The sequence below is a fragment of the Nycticebus coucang genome, chromosome X (assembly GCF_027406575.1).
Source record: "Nycticebus coucang isolate mNycCou1 chromosome X, mNycCou1.pri, whole genome shotgun sequence".
In the NCBI taxonomy this organism is placed as follows: domain Eukaryota; kingdom Metazoa; phylum Chordata; class Mammalia; order Primates; family Lorisidae; genus Nycticebus; species Nycticebus coucang.
The window spans coordinates 121717621-121729193 of NC_069804.1; the positions used below are offsets into that span (position 1 = coordinate 121717621).

Genomic DNA, 11573 nt, shown 5'->3' on the forward strand with positions numbered 1-11573 from the left:
CCTTCATCCTAGGCTATAGTTGTGTTTTATTTATCATATGCTCGTGTGAGTGATTATATATTGGTTTCACAGTAGTACTTAGTACATTGTATATATATTTTTCGATTCCTGAGATACTTTACTAAGGAGAATATTCTACAGCTCCATCCTTATAAACATAAAAGAGGTAAAGTCTTCATTTTTTAATGCTGCATCGTATTCCATGGTATACATATACCACAATCTATTAATCCAATCCTGTGTCGATGGGCACTTGGGCTTCTTTCATGAATTGGCAATTATGAATTGAGCTGCAATGAATAATATGGTGCAAATATCTTTATTGCCAAATGATTTTTGGTCCTTTAGTATGAACCTAGAAGATGAATTGCATGATCAAACTGCAGGCCTATATTTAGATCCCTGAGTGTTCTTCTAACTTCCTTCCAAAAGGAATGTACTAGCTTGCATTCCCACCATCAGTGCAGAAGTGTTCCCTTTTCTCCACATCCACATCAACATCTGAAGTTTTGAGATTCTGTAATGTGGGCTACTCTGGAGTTAGATGATATCTCAGAGTAGTTTTGATTTGCATTTCTCTGATGATTAATGATGATGAGCATTTTTTCATGTGTCTGTAAACCATGCGTCTATCTTCTTCAGAGAAGCTTCTGTTCATGTCTCTTCCTTACAATGAAATGGGATGACTTTGGTTTTTTTTAATGATTAGTTTGAGTTCTTTGTGGATTCTGGTTATTAGACCTTTATCAGAAATATAACTTGCAAAAATCCTCTCCCATTCTGAGGGCTCTCTATTTGCTTTGCTTATTGTGTTCTTGGCAAAGAGAACTATGAAACCCTGAGAAAAGAAATAGCTGAAGATGTCAAGAAATGGAAAAATATACCATGATCATGGCTGGGAAGAATCAATATTGTAGACCTGGAAAAATTAGTACTTCATTTTATATGGAAACAGAAAAAAAACTTGAATTGCCAAGACATTACTCAGAAATAAAAAAAAAAAGTCAGGAGGAATCATGTTTCCAGACTTCAGACTATACTATAAATCAATAGTGATCAAAACAGTATGTTGCTGGCACAAAAATATAGAGGTTGATGTATGGAACAGAAATGAAGACCAAGAGTTGACTCCAGACACTTACAGTCATTTGATTTTTGATAAGCCCATTAAAAATATAAATTGGGGGGAAAGATTCCCTATTCAACAAATGGTGCTGGGTGAATTGACTGGTGACCTATAGAAAAATGGAAGTGTACCCAAACGTTTCTCCTCCAACAAAAATTGACTCTCACTGGTTAAAAGACTTAAACTTAAGACATGAAACAATAAAAATTCTTAGAGAGAGTGCAGGGGAAACGCTTGAAAAAATTGGCCTGGGAGAATACATTATGAGGAAGACACCCTGGGCAATTGAAGCAACATCAAAAATACTTTACTGGGATCTGATCATATTGAATGTGTAGTCTTGAAATCTATACTTGAAATGGGTGAATTGTGGCATGTGTAATTATATCTTAATAGAGTTGTTATTTTCTAAACTGTGGGCTGTTATCTATTAGCATAATCATGAAAAACCTTCACCAAAACAAGCATGAATGAGCACCATAGGTCATACCTATAATCCTAGCAATTTCAGATGCCGAGTCAGAAAGAGCACTGGAAGCTAAGGGGTTTCAGACCAGACTGATCAACATAGTAAGACTCCACTTGCCCACGAAAAAAGTTCAAACTTTCCCAGCAAGCAGTGTTGGCATGGGGCTGTACCCTCAGCTGCGCAGACGCATAAACTCAGGAGTATCACTTGAGCTTAGCAGCTTGCATTTCCTTGAGCTATGGTGATATCAATGTAGTTGTCTGGGGCAAAAGTAAAGGAAAAGTCCAGTAGCATACAAAATATTTTAAACACGTGGGATTTATTACCAGGATTGCCAGTACAGGTCAATATGGTAAAATTAACTAATAGAAGACACTACATTAATAGAAACAATAAGGAAAATCACAGTCACCTCAAGAGACACAGAAAAAGCTTTTGACAGAGGCAAAATATATTGTTGATAAAATCCTTTAAAAATATTAAATGAGGGGAGGTGCTTGTTGCTCACTTAGTAGGGCTCCAGCCCCATATACCTGGAGATGGTAGATTCAAACCCAGCCCCAGACACACTGCAACAAAAACAAAAAAAAATCTTAGATGATAAGGGAATGTTTTCAAGAATACTAATGGGATTTACAGATGCATGACTACATATAATGTGATATATTCACATAATGCAATATGTCTCAACAATCAAAAGAATGAAGTGCACATTTATGTTACAATAGAAATGAACCTTAAAATCATTCTGATAGGGGACAAGGCCACTTACAAAAGACCACAAAGAGCATGACTAAACTCAGAAGAAAACATCAAGACAAGGCCCATTGTCTCCTAGGAGTAGGGGGCAGATGAGGGACGGTGGTGGGAAAGTGAAGGTGAACGCTAGTAGGTATTAACATTCTTTGTTTGGAGCTAGAAGACGAAGTTCTAATATTAGATTGTGATCATAGCTGTACAATTGTGTGACTATCCTAAGATATACAGAAGTGTGTTATTAAAAGGGTGAACTACTTATTTCAGTGAAGCAACTTGAAGATGTTTTCTAAAACTCAAGGTGTTAAAAAGTCTCACAGCATAATAATTACCAAGGACATGAGAGTACTTGAGAGACACTCAAGTCCCTGCTCACACACAGGTTACTGTGAATTGACATGGAAGGCACACAGTTCCATCCTGTGGAAGTTGTTATTTTCTTTTTCCTTCAGACAGAGTCTGACAACTTCCTCCTCGGTAGAGTGCCCTGATGTCATACTACCTAACCACAGTCTCAAACTCCTGGGTCAACAGATACTACTGCCTCTGCCTACTGAGGATCTGGGATTCCAGGTGCTCCCCTACAGTGCCTACAGCTACATTGGACCACCCGCTTTTGCTTCCCAGAGTGATAGTATTACAGGTGTGAGCCACTATTCCAGACCTTTAATTTGGGATATTGTTCAAACTATTGTTGGTGTCCAGTGGTGCTGCCTTATGGCTGTCATTTTGGTGCTTTTGGAGGCCCCAACAGTTGGATTGTCTGAGATTCTGAATTGGAGACCAGCCTGAGCACTAGTGTGTTGCATGACCGGAGATGGGAAAGAACAGCAGCTTTGCTGTGGGTATAAGCTCGCTCCTGTAATTATTAAGGGTAAACAAGAAATAGACTACATCGTGTGGGATGGCATGTAGAGAAACATCTTTATTCTTGACTATCTTATATACTCTGGTGGTCACGTACACATTTAATCTATGATCTCTAACTCTTTCTATCTAACATTAACTTGTGAGGAGACGTCAAGTCTACAAATCAGCACAATTTCTTCTGTTTTTTCTTTCTTCTCAGACATATGTTAATTTTTGAGCAAGGTATCTAAATAAAAATCACAAAGAACTCCTGGAGAAGAAGGGGAAACAAAATCCCTCAAGCACACACTTAGCTTGTCTCATAATGGAGTAATGACTTTGTTCTTCCACAAGGCAGAGACCTTTATGCTCCAAAGACAATGTGTTTTTAACACCTGTCAACCTCTGGCCCGTATCTCCAGCGGAGAGATTGTAAGTCTCTGATCACGTGGGCTTAACGGGAGCATATCATCAGAGAAACTATTCCAAAACAGGCTCTAAGTATGCCTCAGAAAGTCCAACCCCTACAGAGACCAGATTGTCCACAGTGCTTGGCTAGGCGTGGACATTGAATAGACGGTGTCAGTGCAGCTACACTGTATCTGTGAATTCAGTAACAGTGCAGAAAGTCACAGAGGGTAAGGTGTCTGGCCTGGCTCTGAGAAAGTGTATCTCAGCAGCAGGCAGAATATTGAGTCTCTGTGCAATGGGTGGAGACTCAGGAACTGCTGAAGTGTGCAAACCCAAGTGGAGTCACCTCGCACCCAACATAAGCATTAATAGAGCAATACTGCTGGGGTCTAATTTTGGAGAGTCACTTTCCCAATTCTGTGGTCTGCCAGAGAAAACCAGACATTGCCCTACAGGGATACCAGAGCTACACAACAGTAGTGGCAAACATTCCAGGGTTGAGGGAGAAATACATTTGCTGTTTGAATATCCTCAGGTTTAGATTGAGCTCAGGTGGAACACTTCCCAGTTGTCATTGAGTACCTGAGGCAGGCAAGCGTCAGCTCCCCCTGCTGGCTGGTGACAGAGGGTGGTGGCCAAGAAGAACAGGCATTGTGTTTTCTTTGACTCTGACAGGCACAAATCCCTGGCACATTTGCTTATTGGACAGAACTGGGCCACAGAGACTGGGTTAACAGAGACTGACTGTGGGGTTACCAGAGACTGGAGTTAAAAGAGTATGGTGGTGAAGTGGAGCAAGCTTGGGAAAGAGGCATCAGACCCCTGTTCCAAACCTACTAGAAGGACTTTTCTAGAACCTCAGAAAACCAGAGCGAGCCACACTTCAGATACCAGTAGACTCCTGCTACAATGCTGCTGGAGACATTTTGAACTTTCCAGCTAGCGAGCGGGTGCTGATTGGGACAACTGGTTTGGAACTCTTGAACAGATAAATCAACTGAGGACACTACAAGGTTGTAACCTGTTTCTGTTGTTGTGGGAAGGTTTGATTTTCCTCTTTTAGTTGTTGGGAGTGGGATGTATTCATTGCTTGTGTTTCTTCACAGCTGAGACTTCAACCCAGAGTCACTGATTCACTAGGATTGGACAGAGATCAGCTGAATACAATACAACACCACCTAGCAACAACAGACCAAGCAGGTTTCTAGAGTATCAGGCTGTATAGGTCCTTTGAAAAGCTATAGAAGACAAGCTGAAGTCACCTGTCCCAGTTCTTTGGTAAAGGACTGGTCAACCACAACCCCAAAAAAACCCAATTCAATTTCACCTTACCTGTTCATCTAGCCCAATGATGAAAAACAATCATGAGATGGAATCACTGGAAAAACCCTGCCAAAATGAATAATCAGAACAGATCAACTCCCCCAAGGAATGACAAACCAGCCACACCAGAGGATCCCATTCATAAACAGATGTCTGAGATGTCAGAAATATAATTTAGAATTTGGATGGCGAATAAGATTAACAGAATGTAATTAATGTTGCAATTACAAATTCTAGGAATAATTCAAAAGTTGTCTCAAGACTTCAATGAATTCAAAGACAAAACCACCAAAAATTTTGACACATTGACAAAAGTTGCAACTTTCCAAGATAGGAAAATACAGCATAATCCCTCAGGAAGAGAATAGAGCAGGCAGAAGAAAGAATTTCTGACATTGAAGCAAACCCTTTGAACAGTCCCAAATGGACAAAGAGGAAGAGAAGTGGAGAGCAAAAATGGATCATTCTCTCAGAGAGCTCTGTGATAATTCCAAGAAAACTAATATTCACCTTGTTGGAATCATTGAAGGTGATGTGGTTGCTTTGAAAGGTACAGATGCGGGTGGCACCTGTGGCTCAGTGAGTAGGGCACCAGCCCCATATACCGAGGGTGGTGGGCTCAAACCCAGCCCCTGCCAAACTGCAACCAAAAAATAGCTGGGCGTTGTGGCAGGTGCCTGTAGTCCCAGCTGCTCGGGAGGCTGAGGCAGGAGAATCACAGAAGCCCAAGAGCTGGAGGTTGCTGTGAGTCCTGTGATATCATGGCACTCTACTGAGGGTGGTAAAGTGAGACTCTGTCTCTACAAAAAATAAAATTAAATTAAAAAAGGTACAGATGCTCTTCTCCAAGAGATAATAGAGGAGAACTCCTCTAACATCACAAGAGATGCTGAAATTAAGATAGCAGAATGTTTCAGAACCCTAGAATGACTCAACCCAAATGAAGTATCTCCCAGACGTATAATAATAAACTTCACCGAAGTTAATGTGAAGGAGAAAATACTGCAAGCAGGCAGATGTAAGAAACCCATAACCTACAAGGAGATGAATATTAGAATGACTACAGACCTCTCTGCTGAACCTTTTTCAAGCTAGAAGAGGGTGGTCATTTACCTTCAACCTCCTAAAACAGAACAACTTTAAACCCAGAATCCTGTATCCAGCTAAACATAGTTTTTCTTATGATCAAGAAATTAAATACTTTAATGATATTAACATGCAAAAGAAATTTATCATAATTAAACCAGCTCTTCAGATTATTTCGAGACCCATCCTCCACAATGAACAACACAATGCTTTAACACCAAAGGAAACTCATTCATAAATTTTTGATCAAAACCCAACTTCCACAATGGGGATAGGATTTAAAATGTCCACTAGTAGGGTGGCACCTGTAGCTCAAAGGAGTAGGGTGCCAGCCTCATATACTGAAGGTGGTGGGTTCAAACTCAGCCCTTGACAAAGGAAAAAAAAAAAAAGGAAAAGAATGAAAATGTCCACTGGACTTTCAAAAAATTTAACACCCAAAATAATACCATCCTTATCAGTGATCTCAATTAATGTGAATGGCTTAAATTGCCCTCGAAAGAGACACTGGTTGGCTGACTGGATAGATAAACTCAGGCCAGATATCTGCTGCATTCAAGAATCTCATCTTACCTTAAAAGGTAAATATAAAATACTCGCCCAGACCATTTTCTTCAAGGGTTTTCCCTGCACTTGCTTCTAGTATTTTTATAGTTTCATGTCTTAAGTTTAAATCTTTAATCCAGTGAGAGTCTATTTTAGTTAATGGTGAAAGGTGTGGGTCCAGTTTCAGTTTTCTGCAGGTTGCCAGCCAGTTCCCCCAGCACCATTTGTTAAATAGGGAATCTTTCCCCAACCGAATACTTTTAATTGGCTCGTCAAAGATTAAATAATGGTAAGTAGCTGGATTCATCTCTTGGTTCTCTATTCTGTTCCAGACATCTACTTCTCTGTTTTTGTGCCAGTACCATGGTGTTTTGATCACTACCAATTTGTAGTATAGTCTGAGGTCTGGTAGAGTGATTCCTCCTGCTTTGTTTTTATTTCTGAGTAATGTCTTGGCTATTCGAGTTTTTTCTGATTCTATATAAAACGAAGTATTGTTTTTTCAAGATATTTAAAGTATGACAGTGGAGTTTTAATAGGTATTGCGTTAAAATTATATATTACTTTGGGTAGTATGGACATTTGAACAATGTTGATTCTTCCCAGCCATGAGCATGGTATGTTTTTCCATTTGTTAACATTTTCAGCTATTTCTTTTCTTAGAATTTCATAGTTCTCTTTATACAGAACTTTCACGTCCTTTGTTAGATAAACTCACAAATATTTCATCTTCTTTGGCACTACTGTGAATGGTATTGAGTCCTTAACTGTTTTTTCAGCTTGGCTATTGTTGGTATATATAAAGGCTACCGATTTGTGAATGTTGATTCTGTAACCTGAGACACTGCTGTATTCCTTGATCACTTCTAAGAGTTTTGTAGTAGAATCCCTGGTGTTTCCAGATATACAATCATATCATCTGCGAAGATGGAAAGTTTGATCTCTCCTGACCCTATATGGATACCCTGGATCGCCTCTTCTTCCCTAATTGTGGTGGATAAAACTTCTACCCTCCAAAATACACTACTGGGACCTGATCAAACTAAAAGCTTCTGCACATCCAAGAAAACAGTAAGTAAAGCAAGAAAACAGCCCTGAGAATGTGAGAAGATATTTGCAGGTTATGTCTCTGATAAAGGTTTAATAACCAGAATCCATAGAGAACTCAAATGTATAAGCAAGAAAAGAACAAGTGATCCCACTGAAGGCTGGGCCAGGGAATTGAAGAGAAACTTCTCCGAGAAGACAGGAATGCGGCCTACAGATATATGAAAAAAATGGTCATCATCTTTAACCACAAGAGAAATGCAAATCAAAACTACTTTGAGATAATCATCTAACTCCAGTAAATTTAGCCTATATCACAAATTCCGAAGACCAGAGATGTTGGCGTGGATGTGTAGAAAAGGGAACACTTCTAAACTGCTGGTGGGAATGCAAATTAATATATTCTTTTTGGAAAGATGTTTGGAGAACACTCAGAGATCTAAAAATTGGTCTGCCATTCAATCCTATAATTCCTCTACTAGGCATATACACAGAAAAACAAAATCACATCACAACAAAGATAATTGTACCAGAATGTTTATTGCAGCCCTATTCATAATTGCTAAGTCATGGAAAAAGCCCAAGTGCCCATCAATCCACAAATGGATTAATAAATTGTGGTATATGTACACCATGGAATATTATACAGCCTTAAAGAAAGATGGAGACTTTACCTCTTTCATGTTTATATGGATGGAGCTGGAACATATTCTTCTTAGTAAAGTATCTCAAGAATGGAAGAAAAAGTATCCATTGTACTCAGCCCTACTATGAAACTAATTTATGTCTTTCACATGAAAGCTATAACCCAGTTATAACCTAAGAATAGGGTTAGGGGGAAAGGGAGGGGAGGGAAGGGTGAGGTTGGCAGAGAAAGGGGGATTGGTGGGATTACACCTGTGGTGCATCTTACAAGGGTATATGTGAAAATTATTAAATGTGGAATGTAAATGTCTTGGCACAATAACTAAGAAAATGCCAGGTAGGCTATGGTAACCAGTGTGATTAAAATGTGTCAAACGGTCTATGAAACGTGTGGTGTCCCATGATGACGTTAATGTACACAGCTATGATTTAGTAAAAAAAAAGGTAAATATAGTGTCAGGGTGTAGGGATGATCTTCTATAATTCAGGCAAAAGGTAATCAGAAAAAAGCAGAAGTTGAAATTCTATTCTAGATTCAGTAGGATTTAAACCAACAAAAGTAAGAAAGATAAGTATGGCCAATTCATATTTGGAAAGGGTAACAATTAACATGATGATATTTCAAATATTAATACTTATGCATCCAACCAGAAAGCTCCTCAATTTTTAAGAGAGACTCTACCTGACATGAACAACTTGATTTCCTCCAGCAAAATAATTGCCAGAAATTTTAATATCTCTTGGCTGTGTATACAGATCCTCCAATAAGAAACTAAGCAATGATATTTTAGACATAAAATTAGCCATTTAACGAGCCCGTGCCACCGCGATGGCGGAGGACAGCGAGTCTGCGGCCAGCCTGCAGAGCTTGGAGCTGGACGACCAGGACACATGCGGGATAGACGGGGACAATGAGGAGGAGACCGAGCACACCAAAGGAAGTTCCGGAGGGGATTTGGGAGCCAAAAAGAAAAAGAAGAAACAGAAGAGAAAAAAGGAGAAAGCAAATTCCGGGGACACCAAGTCAGACTCCGCCTCTGATTCCCAGGAGATTAAAATTCAGCAGCCCTCCAAGCACAACATCATCTGGCAGCAGATTTCAGTGAGAGAAGCATGGAATCCCACCATCCCAATACAGAAGCTGCAGGATATCCAGAGAGCAATGGAGCTGTTATCTGCGTGCCAGGGCCCAGCCAGGAGCATTGATGAGGCCGGAAAACACAGATACCAGTTCTGGGACACACAACCGGTACCCAAACTAAATGAAGTCGTAACATCTCACGGTGCCATTGAACCGGACAAGGACAACGTGCACCAAGAACCGTATTCTTTGCCCCAGGGCTTCATGTGGGACACTTTAGACTTGAGTAACGCTGAAGTGCTCAAGGAGCTGTACACGCTGCTCAATGAGAACTACGTGGAAGACGATAACAACATGTTCCGCTTCGACTACTCGCCCGAGTTCCTGCTGTGGGCTCTGCGTCCCCCAGGCTGGCTCCCCCAGTGGCACTGTGGGGTCAGAGTGTCTTCAAATAAGAAACTGGTGGGGTTCATAAGCGCCATCCCAGCAAACATTCGGATTTATGACAGTGTGAAGAAGATGGTAGAAATCAACTTTCTTTGCGTTCTTAAGAAACTGAGATCGAAGCGGGTAGCCCCAGTGTTAATCTGAGAGATAACCAGAAGGGTGAACCTGGAGGGGATCTTTCAGGCTGTGTATACAGCCGGCGTTGTTCTGCCCAAGCCGGTGGCCACGTGCAGATACTGGCATCGATCACTAAACCCCAGAAAGTTGGTGGAAGTGAAATTTTCTCACTTGAGTAGAAATATGACTTTGCAGAGAACAATGAAGCTATATAGACTGCCAGATGTTACAAAGACGTCAGGTTTGAGACCCATGGAACCAAAAGATATCAAAGCAGTTCGAGAATTAATCAACAATTACCTGAAGCAGTTTCACCTGGCGCCAGTGATGGACGAGGTGGAAGTAGCCCACTGGTTCCTTCCCCGGGAGCATATCATCGACACATTTGTAGTGGAGAGCTCCAGTGGAAAACTGACTGACTTCCTGAGCTTCTACACGCTCCCTTCAACAGTGATGCACCACCCAGCTCACAAAACCCTCAAAGCCGCCTACTCTTTCTACAACATTCACACAGAGACGCCCCTGTTGGACCTGATGAGTGATGCACTCATCCTGGCCAAGTTGAAAGGATTTGATGTGTTCAATGCCTTGGACTTGATGGAAAATAAGACTTTCTTGGAAAAACTCAAGTTTGGTGCAGGAGATGGCAATTTACAGTATTACCTGTACAACTGGAGATGTCCGGGAACAGATTCCGAGAAGGTTGGACTTGTACTACAGTAGATGGATATTTTTATTTCTAGAACTCTGACATCATTTGTTAATATTCTATTTAAAGATTTCTGGAACTGCTATTACAAAGAAGAATAAAAGCACAACTAAAATGAACCCGAAGCAGTGGATAACAATCAGAAAAGATGAAAAATCCCTGTGTGACCAATAGTATCCATGTCCTAGCTGGGATGGTAAAATTTCATCCTTTTTTCACTGTTTACACATTGGTAAGAGGGATGAAAGGGTACAGAAGAGCACATTCTTCTAATGTTCAAACCTTTGCTTGTCTCTTCATGGAGAGAGGTATTTTTCCTCTAGAAAAGGGATTTTTTTTCTCTGTGGACTAAAAGGTCACAGAATCATGTAAGAAAATCTTTGCTGTTATGTGAAGATAAAGTGCTGCCTTTCTATTTATTAAGTGTATTTGTACATGTAACAGAATGAAGGATCCACTTGGAAAATTCTTACTTCTGTTGTACACGGTATCGTTGGGAACCTATACGGAATTAACACTTCCGTAACTCAGTGACCAGTGGTGGATAGTGAAAGTGGGGAGCAGTATAAACATGTACCGATGACGAGTCCATCTCTTTCTCCCTAAGCAAAGTTGCCAAATCAATAAATATACAAATGTGTATTTTGTTCTTCAAAAAAAAAATTAGCCATTTAACAATTGTATTTAACAGACATATACATAATATTGCATGCTAACAAAACTGAATACACATTCTTTACATCAGTGCATGGAACATCCTCCAACATTGATCACAACTTAGGTCACAAGGCTAACCTCAGAAAATTAAAAATAATAATAAAAATTATTCTTTGTATCTTCTCAGAATAACATGGAATAAACGTTGAACTCTGTAGTAACAGAAATCTGAGTAACGTTGAACTCTGAGTAACAGAAATCTGTAAACTCACAAAAAGACATGGATACTAAATAATCTTATGCT

The 11573-nt window shown here is 40.0% G+C and overlaps 1 pseudogene; it reads left to right on the top strand.

The window, feature by feature from the left end:
* The first annotated feature begins 9087 nt into the window (after positions 1 to 9087).
* On the top strand, positions 9088 to 11240 carry LOC128577500 (glycylpeptide N-tetradecanoyltransferase 2-like; annotated as a pseudogene).
* Positions 11241 to 11573: the final 333 nt, after the last annotated feature.